This window comes from Triticum dicoccoides, chromosome 4A, assembly GCF_002162155.2.
Source record: "Triticum dicoccoides isolate Atlit2015 ecotype Zavitan chromosome 4A, WEW_v2.0, whole genome shotgun sequence".
Lineage (NCBI taxonomy): Eukaryota > Viridiplantae > Streptophyta > Magnoliopsida > Poales > Poaceae > Triticum > Triticum dicoccoides.
In genome coordinates, this window is record NC_041386.1 from 611,530,049 (window position 1) to 611,550,197 (window position 20,149).

Here is a 20,149-nt window from a genome sequence, read left to right on the forward strand (position 1 = left end):
AAGAAGACGATCGCCTCACAATCATAATATAGGGATTGCGTGAGGGGGTGGTGGTTTGGTATTGTTGCCGGCCAGTTGCTTGGGGGGAAGAGGAAGACGATCGGTTGGTTGACGAGCAAGCGAGACCGCAATGACAGGAGAGTGACCATACATGGAGAAGGTGGGGGCTTGTGGCGGTAGGACTAGAGGATAAGAAAGGAAACAACAATACTAGGGTTAAATGAAGATGCATAAATAAAACTGCTAGAAGGAGATCAACGGGCTTATGAAAAAGTAACCTAGGAAATATAAAAAACATACCAAATGAGCCGCGGTTAGTATTGTGGTGTTTTTTTTATAAAACACCCCAATATATTAATTAATTAATTAATTAAAATGTTCTTACAATCATCCATGGCGCCACACAATGCGGAAAACTATTAAGCAAAATACCACGTGTTTTATTAAAAAAAACTAAACTTAGCAATCTCATGGGCTACCACATTGGCATGGCGATTGATCTTAATTAACTTGACCCTCTACAGCAACTTCGAGGTGTTGAGCGTAGATCAACGAGCAATGACCTGTGAAGATTTTAATTCAATAGGAAAGACATCATAAACGCACAGTTAGTCTCCAGTATAATAGGTGAATGAAGGGTCATACCGATATATAGACCGGTGAGGCACGTCTTGAGCTCTGCTTCAGTGACGCTAGTATCAGTGGCGGAGCGTGAATCAAATATTAGGAGGGGCCAAATGAGTGTATATGGCATAGAAAAGGCTAGGATGATCAGAGACGCCGGACGATTAGTAGAGCAATTAGCAGATAAGTAAGTGTATTTGGTAAATTTTCCTTTTGGAAGGGGGGGCCAGGGCCCGGAATTGTCCCCACTACGCTCCGCCACTGGCTAGTATTGCGGTGAATTAAACTAATCCCATTTGTCCAACTAAGCTTTACCTACTTCAGTGTTTGCTCGTCCAAAATTTTCCTACTTTCATGCCTACAAAATTTACAATGTAAATAAGAAGAACATGACATGGTTTTTCAGCCGCAATTGGTCAGTTGCCCTAGAGCTGGTGGTTAAGTTAAACTTTTCCGGTCTTTTCCTGTAACTTTCACTATAATTCTTTTTACGGAAACTTTCACTCTAAATGTTGTGATTAACTTAATTATTGGTGTTCATTCTTTGAAGAAAACACTAGTATGTTCTCAGTTCTCTAGCAAGCTGGGTCCAATCTGAAAAAAGGGACAATCATTTTTACACGACCTGCATGATCAGGCCAGCCGGGAACATGGATGAGTACACATGTAGGTACGTAGTTTGGCGATGCATGACGGCATGCACGCACTCCCTATATCATCCCTACATTACATCCATCATTGGCATGCACAAAAGAGCCGGCCTGCCACTCCACATATATTCATCGTGCGTGCGTGCGTGCGCTCTGGTAGATCATATCTCTAGCTAATGTCCGGACGCTTCCTCCACTTAATTGCAACTGATTATTGTGCCCCCATCATGCCATGCATGCATGCACGCTTAATTCGCCCGCTCTAAAATTAAGATTAACTGCTGTGAGTGCATGAAAGTCGTGGACTTCACTTCACAAGCTGGTAATTAAAGTAGTAAGTGGACACAAAGTTAATGAGCATATGCATCGCACTTAAGTAGTACATACAGTCCGAGCCAAGCAAATTAGTGCGGTGATGGACATGCGTGCATCATTAGCTCAAGCGGCCGGAGCAAATGACAAGCTGGTGGTGGAAGCTACATACCATGGTTATCTTTGCTTGGTTTGTGAATTTATATACTTGGCACCATTTCTGTCATTTGAAACAAGTTATATGCACAAACTGTTCAGGGTTATTTTATACTATCATCGTGCTAAAGAATTGCCTGTTAGAAAGTAAAATACATCACGCTAAAGAATTGCCGGTTAAGGAAATAAAAAAGACATCAGCTAAAGTAATGCATGTTACGAAAATAAAAAAGACACAATTAGATGACCAAGGACGATACATATCCCAACCATTTACTCCAAAATAATAAAGAAGAGCATGTAACATGCTTCAACACTCACGTTCAAGTCTAGGCTAGCTCCTCGGGGGGCTTAGATGTGGGACCAGTGTAGGGTGAAACTAGTGACGGATGCAGAAACAATTTTCAAGTGAAGGAATTTTTCAAACGATTTTGCACATATCTGAAGAAATTTTTCAAGGGAGGGCATAGATTAGTGATAGTACTGTGTTCTAACTATACTAGGAGCTAGATTAAACGAGAGGGCGGGGCGCGGGGCTTCGCCACTGCTTCGCCGGTCCTTTGCACTTCTCGTCGCCGGCGTTGCTGTAGTCATTCGCGGCAGGAGGTGGGTCGACGTCGGAGCTATCAGAGTCGGAACCATCGTCGTCGGAGGAATCAGAGATGAAGATGCAGCCCTTCAAGCGTTGAACGATGCGGTCCTACTCGCGCTTGAGCTTGGCTACCCTCGCTGCCATCTCCCTTGCCCTCTGTCTCTTGTGGCAGGCGGCACGCGCCTCCGATTTTGGAGTCCGCTTCCGCGGCGTAGGCGGAGCGGGCACCAGAACCCACCGCTGCCCGCATGGAGCAGCGACCGAAGATGGAGGAGGCCGACGGACATGGTGGTGTCGATTGAGCCGCCCTCACCGATATGCGTGTGGGGTGGGAAGGGCTGGCGTCGGCGCTACGGCCGCGGGCGACAGGCGGCGTTGCACCGGAACCGGAGCTACTGTTCGTATCCACTAGTGAGCGATCCAGCGCAATATGGAGAGCCAGCTCGTCCTTGTCTCTGGAGTTGCTGTCGGAGCGGCTGCCGGCGCTGGACATGCTCGCTGATGTTCGGGAGTTGTCGGATTGGAGAAAGCGGAGCGGAGCGAGAAGTGAGGCTAGGGTTTGCTCCGGAGGTGGATTTTGTGGGGTAAGGGGTGGGCCAGTGGTGAACTGGGCAGACGTGGCGGACGCGTCCAGACCGCCTCATATTCATCCTATATTTAAGTTGAATATGAGGGGTGCCGGTTAGCCCAGATGTTTGAGAACGGTTTGAGGCGTTCGATTGTGTCGGTTTCTAGTGACCGATCATTACCTGTCTAGACTATTTGAAACGGGTTTGAGAGGTAACGGATTTAGGAACGAGTAGCGAGCAGTAGCATCTTGAGCATCGTGCCCCCCTCGAAGAAGTTGGAGACTGGCCGAGCAACGGCGTGCAAGCGAATACAGCATTGGTACATGAGATGTGACTGGAGTAGTGGTACGGCCGGATACGTACGTGTGCTATTCTTGCGACATTATGGAGGAAGAAGGTGACGCGGTCCGTCCGTCCGTCAGGTCGGAGTACGGACATGACAGCGGCCGGCCCGGCCCGCCGCGACGATCGAGCGAGCACGGCGCTCCATCGGGGTCGGGGCGATCGAGATGACAAGAAGATGACCAGCTACTACTGAGGACCTAGACAATGGATGGAAGGTGGGCCCCACCCACCCACACTAGCGGTACCGGCCGGCTCCGACACAATGATGGTGAGGAATCTGGCTGTTCATTCCATGGCCCCGCTGGCGGACGGGTCTCTCCTCTCCGGCCGGCCAGCAGCTGAATTTCGTGTTTTGACCTTGTTTTAAACCTATTCAAGATCTGACCCTAAGTTGAATTTTTTTTAAAATATGATCCTTTTGCTACCGCCAGAGTCCATGGCGGTAGGGTCTAACAGCCTACCGCCAGGGACTTTGACGGTAGGAAACATCTCTACCGTCAAATGGGTTGGCGATAGCCTGCACAACCTTACCGCCATTGTCCTGCTGCCTGCCATGACGAGCGGTAGGCACGAGCACGGCGGTAGGCTCGAGCACGTACTGTGTTCAATACTTAGACGGGTTTTGGCGGTAGGGCATATAACCTTACCGCCAGGGTCCTTGGCGGTAGGCTGTTATACCCTACCGCCATTGTTCCTGGCGTTAGCAAAAATGTCAGATCTCGAAAAAAATTTAAACTAGGATCAGATCTCGAATAATTTTGAAAAAAAGTCAAAACACCAAATTTAGCCCCGGCAAGCTGCGATTGAATTGAAGCCGGCCGCACGATGCCTGCCTGCCATGACGAGCCATGGCTGCACGCACGCACGCACGGCTACCAAAGGCGGCCATGATGATGATGATGAGGCGAGCTCGCGCGCATGCATATGCATGGCCGCGTCAAAGTGACACATGCATTATACGGCCATGCGTGACCAATCCATCCATCGTAGCTACTGTTAGCTGGCTAGCTAGCTAGGTAGGCCGTGCGTGGCGCTGCAATCTGCACTGGGTACGTACGTACGTACGTGCCCACCAGCCTATGAAGCAAGGAAGAAGATAGCTCCATCTATCGGATGCGTTCGTACGTACTACGTACCTAAGACAAAGCCTATTACGTCCTAGCACCTTATTTCACTCAAGGTAACATACTGTGGATAGAGGAAGCACTACATTGTCGCAACTTTAACCATTGTGCCGTGCATGTGCATGCATCATCTCTACTACTACTACCGCTACTCTAGCCGATGGATCCATCCATTATCCATCACTCCGATTCGCCGGCCAGCTACCTAGCTAGCTAGCCGGTGGATGGATCCACTTGCATGGCATGGCATGCGTCCTGCAGCTAGCACCATTGCGCGCGCGCGCGCCCATGCATACACAGTAGGCCGCGTGCATGCGTCACTTGCGCCAGTCGATGGATCCATCGCCGGAACGAGTCCAGGCATGCAGATGCAGGGAAGAAGAAAGTGAAGAAGATCGATGGTATAGCACAGAAGAAAAGAGGGGAAGCAGAGTGGCGTCGATCGAGTGGATCGAAGCGGATCCCGGCCATTGTTTAGCGCGTGGCCATGCATGTTATGTACTCGCGGTCCGCCCGTCTTGTTGAATGAATCCATGATCCATCAGCCTTGGCGCCCTTCCACGTCCGACGACCGGCGCCCAACGTCGTCTCTGTTTCTGTTTGGGTGCAAGTGGAAGCATGCAGCCGCTGCCGGCCGCCCGTACTGTCGACCTGACAAAAGAAACACAACCACGGATGCATGCGTGCATGAGACAAGCGACGACGACGACCGTACGTGGTACGTCAAAGCGAGTTGCACCCAACGAAAGGCATCTTCACCGTTGGTTCTTTTTTCAGATCCTTGTGCCCTTGCCTCCTACGTGCTCATCCGTCTACTCGTATATCTAATCAATCTACGCCTTCATTTCATGCCTATTCATCTTCACCTCCATCCAACTAATCCGTGCATACTATCTATTTTTTCCGCTGCTGAGACCAAACTGGAAGTTCAACAGGGTTTGGCCTACATAGGGACGCAGACCGAAAGTATATGCAAATCTAATGCTTAATACCCCCGCTGCTGAGGTCAAAGATCGATGAGAAAGGCGATGTAGTAGGCCATTACGGAGCCATGAGTAGCGCCATCGAACAGCTTGATAGATTCAGCCTGGGTCTGCCCAGAGTAGTACTAGTGGAGGGTCTCTCGCCAAATTTAAAAAAACGTTCAAATCTTCAAAAGAAAACGTTCAGAATTTCAGAATTTGTTCCATTGTTTCAAAAAATGTTCGGAATTTTCTAGTTAATATATGTTCGTGTTTTTGAAAATGTTCGAAATTTGAATTTGTTTTCCATTTTTCAAAAAATGTTGAAAATCTTTTAAACTTGTTCGGAAATGAGTACAAATGTTCGGAATTTCCAATTTCGTTCAATTTTTTGAAAAGAAGTTTGGGATTTCAAGATTTATACAAAATTTGTAACATTGTTCAAAAACTTGTCACAATTTTAAAAATTCAAGTTCATAATTTTTTTTCCTTGTTTTACGAAGAAAATCACAAAATTTCAAAATATGTTCAAAATTCTAATTCTTTTTGTGTTGTTCAAAAAACATTCTAGGATTTAAAAAAATACATTTCTTCAGAAAAATGTGCATGTTTCCAAAATGCGTTGAAATATTAAAAAAAACTATACTGTATTGTAAATGAGCATGTTACAATGAACGTACCACTGGATTGAGTTCGAAATGGCGGCATGCACCGCAACCGCAAGCGTCACCTGCAAGCAAGCATGACGACCCATGCATATTACAGACAAGGCTCCGGATCAATGTAGCGACTTAACTACGAAGGACGCGGAGTTTTGGTGCTCGGGCTCACCTGCTCCCTAAATCTCTCTCGTTGGTTCTCGTATGGGGATTCGCATAATGTGGCCTGACAAGTCTGCGGTGGTACGTTTGTAAATCGTTATACAGCGCAGCAGGGTAGCTAACAGTGCGCGTACGTGGGCCAGAATCGTATGCCCCGAGCGCGAGTCTGGCTGGTCCGTGGACCAGATCGTTTACTTTTAGGCCGAGCCGTGGAACAGATGTTAGGTACCGCGCTGAACCCACAAACCCTTGCCCTCGGTGATCCTCGAAACAAAGCCGCCGCCGCGAGCAGCTATACTCCATCCCCACTGCCGTTCAAGTCTACGGCGGCTGAAGTTAACCAACAATGGAAGATAATGGCCTTGAGTTCCTTCTCGATGGGGTCGACAGGTAAGGGAACCCTTCCCAAATTGGAGATCTATGTATTTTTCCAGTTGCACTGGACATGGCCATGCCTTTGCAGATTTCCCCTCCGTGAAGAATTCGCGAACATCCTAGACCACCGAGATCCGGTTCCTCTGGCGGTTCTCTCGTGGAATTGTGCGACAAGCGTTGAGCCGGCTGACTCAAACGTTGGGTCCGGATGCGGGCAGCGAGTTGGCGGCGTTAGCCAGGTGTGATCTCTGTGATGGAAAAGAACACTAGTTTTTGTTTTAGAACAAACAAAAATCACAGTTATGCTGAATTTTAGAAGCTGACAGAAGAGTAGTTACTGAAGTTGCGCGTGTCAAATAGGTACATGCATGATTCAGTAATCCTAACGAAATCAGAACTGGGAACGCAAACTGTAGAACCCTGAGAAGTCAAGTTGTGGTTGAGAAAAAAGAGTATGAGGCATGATTTTGTATTCCATGGCAAACCATCCATACATAAAATTGTCTTCCGTATTTACCCCACGTTTGCTTTGGGTACATGTCAACTTCTGAATGTGTTGAAAATATCTATCTTCCAATAATGCAAGCATCCCACCATGCCAAATGTATTTTGCATCTGATATCCGACCCTCATTCCGTCTGCTTAGCTTAATAATTATGCGAAGTATGCCTTCTGCGCCTCCTCCCCTGTTCCCTCGTGTTGAAACTGACCAATGTTGTCTTTCTATGGAAATACAGGTTGCGTCTAGGGAGCGTGCTGCCAGACAGAACCCATTTCCTTCAAGAATGAGTGCCCTTGAGTAGTCAATTCACAAGTAGACAAAAATGTGTTGTTTGTCCTGAACTAGGACTAAGTTTCGATTCAATTTGAGGCGTACAATTTATACAATTTGTATTCGTGGCAGATTGGCTTTGGAATAAGATATGGGAAAAGCAGATTGAACGCAGAGAGGACCAAATCAATGCAGGAGATTGTCTGCGTCTGCTCGGTAAATTCTTAAAGCCGCTTGTTCAAGTATATGAACTCAAAAAGAATAGTTGAATGTGTCACTAACAAAGCGTTTCTACTTTTTTTGGAAAACTGGGAAGCCAGAGGCTGAGAATAGCAGGTTGTGTAGATGCGAGTGACCTGCTTTGAGGATGTACATTTCTGAAAACCGTGTTTTGCTGTCACAGTTCATGGATGTACTTCACTTAGAGGAGATTCCTGTTAAGCATATTGTCAAGCGGTGGACCAAGGACGTGAAGAACATACTACCCTAGCACCTGATTCAATACCAGAAAGACCATTCAGTTAACTTGTCTTTCACGTGCAGACATTCGACGCTATGTATGAAAGCTATGGATGTCATGATGATGGGGGATGCGAGTGCAGAGTCATTCGAGCACATGTTAGCTAGTCTGAATGATTGTTGGTTACTAGTGCACCGTTTGCAGAGAAGAGAGATTGTTTGGCTTTTGAGGACCGATTGGCAAAGGTCTTGCAGTCCCGGATAAGCAGAGGGGTTGGAAGGCCGACAGATACTGGAGAAGGCACCATACGAGGGTCTGAGCAAATGGACAAAGTTCTGCAGCTTCTGCCGGCGCGAGGGACACAAGTGAACAACCTGCCCTGGGATGCACCGAAGAAGCCGTGCAAACCCTGGAAAATGCAAGAACTATAGTATGGTAGGTCATCACTGCAACATATGTACCAGGCCACTGGGAATTGCTGAAAAAATGGGATGTGATATTTAAGTTTGTACTCTGTTCTTAGTTGCTGAAGATTTTCTAGTGTGTTCTAGTGAGCAGTGCTCCATGCTTGTTCCTCCATTTTCGAGGTGGCAAAAAGCCGGAATCAGATAATAAAACGATGATCTTGTTTGTCCGAACTGTTTCTGGTTCACTGGTTGTTAAAATGTTTGTTCTACTGGCTTTAGTGTGGCCGAGGGTGAGGGTGTTGGTATACCTGAATCTCAGTTTTGCAAACCTGCTAGTATTGCGTCCCATGGTTTGATATATTTATTATGAGGCGCTGGTCATGGTGGCCGTTATTGAGTCCGTGGGATGACACGGCTCAGACTGGCTCGGAAAATTGGGTCAGCCGTGGTCGGGTTACCTGTTCCGCGTCTACAGGGCGCGCTGCCCTCAAATTTAATGCGCCTGCGACATGGCTTTTATTTAGTACTATACCTGAGAAATACAGAGATAGAATACCACTGGCGGCACAGATCCCCATGCTGCTGGACGATGCTGATTTAGGGTTCATCTGAGCCCGAGCTCAGAAATGAATATCCGCTTAACTACTCCCTCCATCACAATTTAAAGGGCGTATCTCACATCTTTTTGGGCCCAAGGTTGCTAGCGATTGGTAGGAATAACCGATGCGTTGGAGCTGCGGTAGTTAAGGATATGCGCCTAATTAATCGCCAAACAAACACATAGTAATCTCTCCGTCCAATAAAAGAAGGAAACCATCGCATGCATTGGTGGAGTAATTTCAGTTCACACCATGCATGTGCACCAGAAAGGCAAACGGAAGGAGCTAATTCCTCCCAAAACGATGCAGTTAATAGGCTAATTAATGACATGCGCCCTATTTTCCTCTAATTGTGAAAAATTCTGGTTTTGAAGATACGCCCTTTAAACTGTGATAGAGGGAGTAACAAAGTAATAATCCATGCATGTCCAAATCAAGAGCCAACCAGCAAATTACTTAACCCGGTACGTGATAGCAGAGACACAACACAGTGAATGAAATTATTGGAAAAGAGGAGGAACGAACTACTGTGCATGTCCTGCTCCTGCATGGATGGATCGGTCATAGCTTCAGGGACAGGTCAGGTCAACCGCCTCACCCGAATAAGGAGTATTAGGGGTCTTGGCCAAAGGCCAAATACAACATATCACTCTTGTGGCATGCTATTACACAAATGTTTCGCATCGGCCAGACACCATATCGCCGCCTCGTCTTTGATTCTAGCAACTAAAACTCCAACAGGCACTGCGACGTTACAAAATACTCTAGCATTCCGTTCTTTCCAGATTTCCCACGAGACAAGTAGCATAAGGCAGGTTAGCGGTCGTCGAGATTGCGTCGTGTTCGAGGCGTTGGCGCTCCACCAAGTCTTCACTGTGTCAACCATGGCCCAGTTCCGCGGGTAAATGTCATGAAGGCCAAGCCACACCTTAATCATGTTCCACTCTAACCGTGTGTCGGCATTTGAAAAGCAGATGAGTCGTCGATTCCTAAACTTGCTTACAAAGGGGGCACATGTTGCAATTAGGCCATCCTCGCTTCTGAAGCCGGTCTGCCGTCCAGATTTTATTGTTGATGACTAGCCAAGCAAAGAATTTGCATTTTGGGGGAGCCCAAATTCTCCAAACCATTAGTGGTAAGTCTGTATCGACTAAACCAAGAAATTGCGCACTGTAAGCCGTTGCCGCTAAATAATGACCATCCCTGGCGAGCTTCCAAGTGATGGAATCAGGTGTGTCAGGTATTAGCTGAACATGAGATAGCTTCTCCCATAGGTTGACAAACTCAAGAAGATGGTCAACCATCATGCCCTGAGAGGTCTTCACCTGAGACACCCAAAAATTGTTGGAGAGCGCTTTCTGGACCGAGCAATTTCTTCTTTTTGACAGTTCAATTTTTTTGGTGCAATGTCCTTGGGTCGCAAACCATCAAGCCAAGCAGACTCCTAAAAAATGGCACGTGTACCATCGCCCAGACCAACTTTTGTGGAGGCCGCAAAGATGTCTCTATCGTGTCGGTCGCATGGTGTCCCTAATCCCTGAAGGAAATATGCCCTAGAGGCAATAATAAAGCTATTATTTATTTCCTTATATCATGATAAATGTTTATTATTCATGCTAGAATTGTATTAACCGGAAACATAATACATGTGTGAATACATAGACAAACAGAGTGTCACTAGTATGCCTCTACTTGACTAGCTCGTTAATCAAAGATGGTTATGTTTCCTAACCATGGACAAAGAGTTATTATTTGATTAACGGGATCACATCATTAGGTGAATGATCTGATTGACATGACCCATTCCATTAGCTTAGCACCCGATCGTTTAGTATGTTGCTATTGCTTTCTTCATGACTTATACATGTTCCTATGACTATGAGATTATGCAACTCCCGTTTGCCGGAGGAACACTTTGTGTGCTACCAAACGTCACAACGTAACTGGGTGATTATAAAGGTGTTCTACAGGTGTTTCCAAAGGTACATGTTGGGTTGGCGTATTTCGAGATTAGGATTTGTCACTCCGATTGTCGGAGAGGTATCTCTGGGCCCTCTCGATAATGCACATCACATAAAGCCTTGCAAGCATTGCAACTAATGAGTTAGTTGTGAGATGATGTATTACGGAACGAGTAAAGAGACTTGCCGGTAACGAGATTGAACTAGGTATTGAGATACCGACGATCGAATCTCGGGCAAGTAACATACCGATGATAAAGGGAACAACGTATGTTGTTATGCGGTCTGACCGATAAAGATCTTCGTAAAATATGTAGGAGCCAATATGGGCATCCAGGTCCCGCTATTGGTTATTGACCGGAGACGTGTCTCGGTCATGTCTACATTGTTCTCGAATCGTAGGGTCCACATGCTTAAGGTTTCGATGATAGTTATATTATGAGTTTATGAGTTTTGATGTACCGAAGTTAGTTCGGAGTCCCGGATGTGATCACGGACATGACGAGGAGTCTCGAAATGGTCGAGACATAAAGATTGATATATTGGATGGCTATATTCGGACACCGGAAGTGTTCCGGGTGATTTCGGAGAAAACCGGAGAGCCGAAGGGTTACCGGAACCCCCCGGGAGAAGTAATGGGCCATATGGGCCTTAGTGGAGAGAGAGAGGGGCAGCCAAAGGTGGGCCGCGCGCCTCCTCCCCCCTGGTCCGAATTGGACTAGGAGAGGGGGGGGGGCGCCCCCCTTTCCTTCTCCCTCCCCACTTCTTTCCCCCTCCTAGTAGGAGTCCTACTCCTACTAGGAGGAGGACTCCTCCTTGGCGCGCCATAGAGGCCGGTCGGCCTCCTCCCCTTGATCCTTTATATACGGGGGAAGGGGGCACCCCTAGACACACAAGTTGATCTTCATGATCGTTCCTTAGCCGTGTGCGGTGCCCTCCTCCACCATATTCCACCTCGGTCATATTTGTAGCGGTGCTTAGGCGAAGCCCTGCGACGGTTGAACATCAAGATCGTCACCACGCCGTCGTGCTGACGGAACTCCTCCCCGAAGCTTTGCTGGATCGGAGCCCGGGGAGCGTCATCGAGCTAAACGTGTGCCAAGAACTCGGAGGTGCCGGAGTAACGGTGCTTGGATCGGTTGGACCGTGAAGACGTACGACTACATCAACCACGTTGTGCTAATGCTTCCGTTGTCGATCTACAAGGGTACGTAGATCACACTCTCTCCTCTTGTTGCTATGCATCACCATGATCTTGCGTGTTTGTAGGAATTTTTTTGAAATTACTACGAAACCCTACAGTGGCATCCGAGCCTAGGTCTTATGTGTTGATGTTATATGCATGAGTAGAACACAAGTGAGTTGTGGGCGATATAAGTCATACTGCTTACCAGCATGCCATACTTTGGTTCGGCAGTATTGTTGGACGAAGCGGCCTGGACCGACATTACGCGTACGCTTACGCGAGACCGGTTCTCCCGACGTGCTTTGCACAAAGGTGGATAGCGGGTGATGGTTTCTCCAACTTTAGTTGAACCGAGTGTGGCTACGCCCGGTCCTTGCGAAGGTTAAAACAGCACCAATTTGACAAACTATCATTGTGGTTTTGATGCGTAGGTAAGATTGGTTCTTGCTTAAGCCCGTAGCAGCCACGTAAAACTTGCAACAACAAAGTAGAGGTCGTCTAACTTGTTTTTGCAGGACATGTTGTGATGTGATATGGTCAAGACATGATGCTAAATTTTATTGTATGAGATGATCATGTTTTGTAACCGAGTTATCGGCAACTGGCAGGAGCCATATGGTTGTCGCTTTATTGTATGCAATGCAATCGCGCTGTAATGCTTTACTTTATCACTAAGCGGTAGCGATAGTCGTGGAAGCATAAGATTGGCGAGACGACAATGATGCTACGATGGAGATCAAGGTGTCGCGCCGGTGACGATGGTGATCACGATGGTGCTTCGAGGATGGAGATCACAAGCATAAGATGATGATGGCCATATCATATCACTTATATTGATTGCATGTGATGTTTATCTTTTATGCATCTTATCTTGCTTTGATTGACGGTAGCATTATAAGATGACCTCTCACTAATTATCAAGAAGTGTTCTCCCTGAGTATGCACCGTTGCGAAAGTTCTTCGTGCTGAGACACCACGTGATGATCGGGTGTGATAGGCTCTACGTTCAAATACAACGTGTGCAAAACAGTTGCACACGCGGAATACTCAGGTTATACTTGACGAGCCAAGCATATACAGATATGGCCTCAGAACACGGAGACCGAAAGGTCGAGCGTGAATCGTATAGTAGATATGATCAACATAGCGATGTTTACCAATGAAACTACTCCATCTCACGTGATGACCGGACATGGTTTAGTTGATTTGGATCACGTTATCACTTAGAGGATTAGAGGGATGTCTATCTAAGTGGGAGTTCTTAAGTAATATGATTAAATTGAACTTAAATTTATCATGAACTTAGTCCTGGTAGTATTTTGCAAATTATGTTATAGATCAATAGCTCGCGTTGTTGCTTCCCTGTGTTTATTTTGATATGTTCCTAGAGAAAATTGTGTTGAAAGATGTTAGTAGCAATGATGCGGATTGGATCCGTGATCTGAGGTTTATCCTCATTGCTGCACAGAAGAATTATGTCCTTGATGCACCGCTAGGTGACAGACCTATTGCAGGAGCAGATGCAGACGTTATGAACTTTGGCTAGCTCAATATGATGAGTACTTGATAGTTTAGTGCATCATACTTAAATGGCTTAGAATCGAGACTTCAAAGACGTTTTGAACGTCATGGACCATATGAGATGTTCCAGGAGTTGAAGTTAATATTTCAAGCAAATACCCGAGTTGAGAGATATGAAGTCTCCAACAAGTTCTATAGCTAAAAGATGGAGGAGAATTTCTCAACTAGTGAGCATGTGCTCAGATTGTCTGAGTACTACAATCGCTTGAATCAAGTGGGAGTTAATCTTCTAGATAAGATAGTGATTGACAGAATTCTCTAGTCACCATCACCAAGTTAGTAGAACTACGTGATGAACTATGATATGCAAGGGATAACGGAAACGATTCCCAAGCTCTTCGTAATGCGGAAATTGACGAAGGTAGAAATCGAGAAAAACATCAAGTGTTGATGGTAGACAAGACCACTAGTTTCAAAAAAAGGGCAGAGGGAAGAAGGGGAACTTCAAGAAGAACAACAAGCAAGTTGTTGCTCAAGTGAAGAAGCCCAAGTCTGGTCCTAAGCCTGAGACTAAGTGTTTCTACTGCAAAGGGACTGGTCACTGGAAGCGGAACTACCCCAAGTGATTGGCAGATAAGAAGGATGGCAAAGTGAACATAAGTATATTTGATATACATGTTATTGATGTGTACTTTACTAGTGTTTATAGCAACCCCTCAGTATTTGATACTAGTTCAGTTGCTAAGATTAGTAACTCGAAACGGGAGTTGCAGAATAAACAGAGACTAGTTAAGGGTGAAGTGATGATGTGTGTTGGAAGTGGTTCCAAGATTGATATGATCATCATCACAGACTCCCTATACTTTCGAGATTAGTGCTGAACCTAAATAAGTGTTATTTGGTGTTTGCGTTGAGCATGAATATGATTTGATCATGTTTATTGCAATACGGTTATTCATTTAAGTTAGAAAACAACTGTTGTTCTGTTTACATGAATAAAACCTTCTATGGTCATACACACCAACGAAAATGGTTTGTTGGATCTCGATTGTAGTGATACACATATTCATAATATTGAAGCCAAAAGATGAAAAGTTAATAATGATAGTGCAACTTATTTGTAGCACTGCCGTTTAGGTCATATTGGTGTAAAGCGCATGAAGAAACTCCATGCTGATGGGATTTTGGAATCACTTGATTATGAATCACTTGATGCTTGCGTACCATGCCTCATGGGCAAGATGACTAAGACTCCGTTCTCCGGAGCGAGCAACTGACTTATTGGAAATAATACATACTGATGTATGCGGTCCGATGAGTGTTAAGGCTCATGGCAAGTATCATTATTTTCTGAACTTCACAGATGATTTGAGCAAATATGGGTATATCTACTTGATGGAACATAAGTCTGAAACATTTGAAAAGTTCAAAGAATTTCAGAGTGAAGTGGAAAATCATCGTGACAAGAAAATAAAGTTTCTACGATCTGATCGCGGAGACAAATATTTGAGTTACGAGTTTGGCCTTCAGTTAAAAACAATGTGAAATAGTTTCACTACTCACGCCACCTGGAACACCACAGCATAATGGTGTGTCCGAACGTCATAACCGTACTTTATTAGATATGGTGCGAACTATGATGTCTCTTACCAATCTACCACTATCATTTTGGGATTATGCATTAGAGACAACTGCATTCATGTTAAATAGGGCACCATCTAAATCCGTTGAAACGACACCGTATGAACTATGGTTTGGCAAGAAACCTAAGCTGTCGTTTCTTAAAGTTTGAGGTTGCAATGCTTATGTGAAAAAGTTTCAACCTGATAAGCTCAAACCCAAATCGGAGAAGTGCGTCTTCATAGGATACCCAAAAGAAAATGTTGGGTACACCTTCTATCACAGATCCGAAGGCAAGATATTCGTTGCTGAGTATGGATCCTTTCTAGAGAAGGAGTTTCTCTCGAAAGAAGTGAGTGGGAGGAAAGTAGAACTTGACGAGGTAACTGTATCTACTCCCTTATTGGAAAGTAGTACATCATAGAAACCTGTTTCTGCGACACCTACACCAATTAGTGAGGAAGCTAATGATGATGATCATGAAACTTCAGAACAAGATACTACTGAACCTCGTAGATCAACCAGAGTGAGATCCGCGCTAGAGTGGTACGGTAATCCTGTTCTGGAAGTCATGCTACTAGATCATGATGAACCTACGAACTATAAAGAAGCGATGGTGAGCCCAGATTCCGCAAAATGGCTTGAAGCCATGAAATCTGAGATGGGATCCATGTATAAGAACAAAGTATGGACTTTGGTTGACTTGCCCACTGATCGGCAAGCAATTGAGAATAAATGGATCTTCAAGAGGAAGACGGACGCTGATAGTAGTGTTACTATCTACAAAGGAGAGTGGCGTTTTGGCTCCTAGGTGCATATGCACCCATTGTCGAAATCCAAATTCCCGGAAGTTGAAAAATTCGAAACAAAAATCCCACGTGTATATCCGGACATTTTATGTGCGTTCACAAGTTTTCAGTGAAAAACGACGTTTTTTGTGGCTTGTGTAAAAAAGATAAAGAAATGCCTCGTGAATAGTTAGAATGAAGCATCAGAAATTGTCTTTTTTACACAAGCCACAAAAAACGTCGGTTTTCACCGAAACCTTGTGAACGCACATAAAATGTCCGGATATACACGCGGGATTTTTGTTTCGAATTTTTTAACTTCTCGGAATTTGGATTTCGACAATGGGTGCATATGCACCTAGGAGCCAAAGGCAATTACCGTCTACAAAGCTAGAATTGTCGCAAAAGGTTTTTGACAAGTTCAAGGTGTTGACTACGATGAGAGTTTCTCACTCGTATCTATGCTTAAGTCTGTCCGAATCATGTTAGCAATTGCCGCATTTTATGAAATCTGGCAAATGGATAAACAAAACTGCATTCCTTAATAGATTTATTAAAGAAGAGTTGTATATGATACAACCAGAAGGTTTTGTCAATCCTAAAGGTGCTAACAAAATATGCAAGCTCCAGCGATCCATCTATGGACTGGTGCAAGCATCTCGGAGTTGGAATATACGCTTTGATAAGTTGATCAAAGCATATAGTTTTATACAGACTTGTGATGAAGCCTGTATTTACAAGAAAGTGAGTGGGAGCACTACAACATTTCTGATAAGTATATGTGAATGACATATTGTTGATCGAAAATAATGTAGAATTATTCTGCAAAGCATAAAGGAGTGTTTTTAAAGAAGTTTTTCAAAGAAAGACCTCGGTGAAGCTGCTTACATATTAAGCATCAAAATCTATAGAGATAGATCAAGACGCTTGATAAGTTTTTTCAATGAGTACATACCTTGACAATATTTTGAAATAGTTCAAAAATGAAACAGTCAAAGAAAGAGTTCTTGGCTGTGTTATAAGGTATGAAATTGAGTAAGACTCAAAGCCCGACCACGACAGAAGATAGAAATAGAATGAAAGTCATTCCCTATGCCTCAGCCATAGGTTCTATAAAGTATGTCATGATGCGTACCAGATCTATTGTATACCCTACACTCTGTTAAGCAAGGGAGTACAATAATGATCTAAGAGTAGATCACTGGACATTGGTCAAAATTATCCTTAGTGGAATAAGGAAATATTTCTTGATTATGGAGGTGACAAAAGGTTCGTCGTAAAAAGTTACGTCGATGCAAGTTTTGACACAGATTTGGATGACTCTAAGTCTCGATCTAGATACATATTGAAAGTGGGAGCAATTAGCTAGAGTAGCTCCGTGTAGAGCATTGTAGACATAGAATTCGCAAAATACTTACGGATCTGTATGTGACAGACCCGTTGATTAAAATTATCTCACAAGCAAAACATGATCACACCTTAGTACTCTTTGGGTGTTAATCACATAAATAATGTGAACTAGATTATTGACTCTAGTAAACCCTTTGGGTATAGGTCACATGACGATGTGAACTATGGGTGTTAATCACATGGTGATGTGAACTCTTAGTGTTGAATCACATGACGATGTGAACTAGATTATTGACTCTAGTGCAAGTGGGAGACTGAAGGAAATATGCCCTAGAGGCAATAATAAAGTTATTATTTATTTTCTTATATCATGATAAATGTTTATTATTCATGCTAGAATTGTATTAACCAGAAACATAATACATGTGTGAATACATAGACAAACAGAGTGTCACTAGTATGCCTCTACTTGACTAGCTCGTTAATCAAAGATGGTTATGTTTCCTAACCATGGACAAAGAGTTGTTATTTGATTAACGGGATCACATCATTAGGTGAATGATCTGATTGACATGACCCATTCCATTAGCTTAGCACCCGATCGTTTAGTATGTTGCTATTGCTTTCTTCATGACTTATACATGTTCCTATGACTATGAGATTATGCAACTCCCGTTTGCCGGAGGAACACTTTGTGTGCTACCAAACGTCACAACGTAACTGGGTGATTATAAAGGTGCTCTACAGGTGTCTCCAAAGGTACATGTTGGGTTGGCGTATTTCGAGATTAGGATTTGTCACTCCGATTGTCGGAGAGGTATCTCTGGGCCCTCTCGGTAATGCACATCACATAAAGCCTTGCAAGCATTACAACTAATGAGTTAGTTGTGAGATGATGTATTACGGAACGAGTAAAGAGACTTGCCGCTAACGAGATTGAACTAGGTATTGAGATACCGACGATCGAATCTCGGGCAAGTAACATACCGATGACAAAGGGAACAACGTATGTTGTTATGCGGTCTGACCGATAAAGATCTTCGTAGAATATGTAGGAGCCAATATGGGCATCCAGGTCCCGCTATTGGTTATTGACCGGAGACGTGTCTCGGTCATATCTACATTGTTCTCGAACCGTAGGGTCCGCACGCTTAAGGTTTCGATGACAGTTATATTATGAGTTTATGAGTTTTGATGTACCGAAGTTAGTTAGGAGTCCTGGATGTGATCACGGACATGACGAGGAGTCTCGAAATGGTCTAGACATAAAGATTGATATATTGGACGGCTATATTCAGACACCGGAAGTGTTCCGGGTGATTTCGGAGAAAACCGGAGAGCCGGAGGGTTACCGGAACCCCCCGGGAGAAGTAATGGGCCATATGGGCCTTAGTGGAGAGAGAGAGGGGCAGCCAAAGGTGGGCCGCGCGCCTCCTCCCCCCTGGTCCGAATTGGACTAGGAGAGGGGGGGCGGCGCCCCCCTTTCCTTCTCCCTCCCCACTTCTTTTCCCCCTCCTAGTAGGAGTCCTACTCCTACTAGGAGGAGGACTCCTCCTTGGCGCGCCATAGAGGTCGGCCGGCCTCCTTCCCTTGATCCTTTATATACGGGGGCAGGGGGCACCCCTAGACACACAAGTTGATCTTCGTGATAGTTCCTTAGCCGTGTGCGGTGCCCCCCTCCACCATATTCCACCTCGGTCATATTGTAGCGGTGCTTAGGCGAAGCCCTGCGACGGTTGAACATCAAGATCGTCACCACGTTGTCGTGTTGATGGAACTCCTCCCCGAAGCTTTGCTGGATCGAAGCCCGGGGAGCATCATCGAGCTGAATGTGTGCCAAGAACTCGGAGGTGCCGGAGTAACGGTGCTTGGATCGGTTGGACCGTGAAGATGTACGACTACATCAACCACGTTGTGCTAACGCTTCCGTTGTCGATCTACAAGGGTACATAGATCACACTCTCTCCTCTCGTTGCTATGCATCACCATGATCTTGCGTGTGCGTAGGAATTTTTTTGAAATTACTACGAAACCCTACAATCCCACCCAAGGCTTGAACAGTGTAAGCCACTCACCCCAGAGACAACGAATGCGTAGTGCTGATGCAAACTTTTTCAGATTCAGGATGCCAAGGCCACCATGAAGTTTTGACTTGCACACTTGCTCCCAATTAATCTTACATTTTCCTCCAGTGACTTTGTCACATCCAGATCACAAGAATGCCCGTCGGAGAGCATCAATCTTGTTCATCACCTCAACCGGGAGGTTAAGTGCCGTCATATAGTAGATGGCAATGGTCGTAAGTACAGACTTGACCAACACTACACGTCCCGGAGAGGCAACGTGTTTACCCATCCATGGTGCCAGTTGGGCTGCGATCTTGTCTTCGAGCGGTTGATAGTTGATTCTTTTCAAATTCTTGACCGAGTAGAGGGAGGCCCGAATTGACATAGCCTGACCACCGAGAGGGTGTAGTTTTCCTTGGGCGGTGGCCTTCTGGAGGATTAGGTGTAGTTGCCCCTTCTTGTCCCGGACGAGGCTGCCCGTGAACCAGTGCCCGTGCCCTGCTGGTGATGTCGACGAGGGAGGCAATTATTATTTATTTCAAGCTATTTCAGATCTTTCTTAATCTTTAAAAAGAACTAAATTCGTAATGGAATGGTAGGATTAGGAAAAAGGAAGTGTGGAAAAAATGACTACAAGATATTGGAACATTAATTTGAAACAGATGATAGAAGCAGGAGTTCATTTTGGTCATGGTATTAAGAAATGGAATCCTTAAATGGCCCCTTACATTTCGGCAAAGCAGGGTACTTATATTATAAGGGCCTGTTCGGAGTCTCACCACTCCAGAACTCCACTCCGGGAGCGGGGGTAGCTTTAGCTGAAAATAGAGGAGTTGGGAAACACCCGCTCCGCAGATCCTTGTATTTGTTGGAGCGGGCGGACTACCGA

The 20,149-nt window shown here is 45.1% G+C and overlaps 1 long non-coding RNA gene across 1 annotated transcript; it reads left to right on the top strand.

Annotated features, from left to right (window-relative positions):
- The first annotated feature begins 6,401 nt into the window (after positions 1–6,401).
- Positions 6,402–8,395, top strand: LOC119289366. Its single transcript, XR_005141496.1, has 5 exons — positions 6,402–6,545; positions 6,619–6,769; positions 7,268–7,344; positions 7,435–7,518; positions 7,623–8,395. It is a non-coding gene; the product is annotated as an uncharacterized LOC119289366 (long non-coding RNA).
- The last annotated feature ends 11,754 nt before the right edge of the window (positions 8,396–20,149 follow it).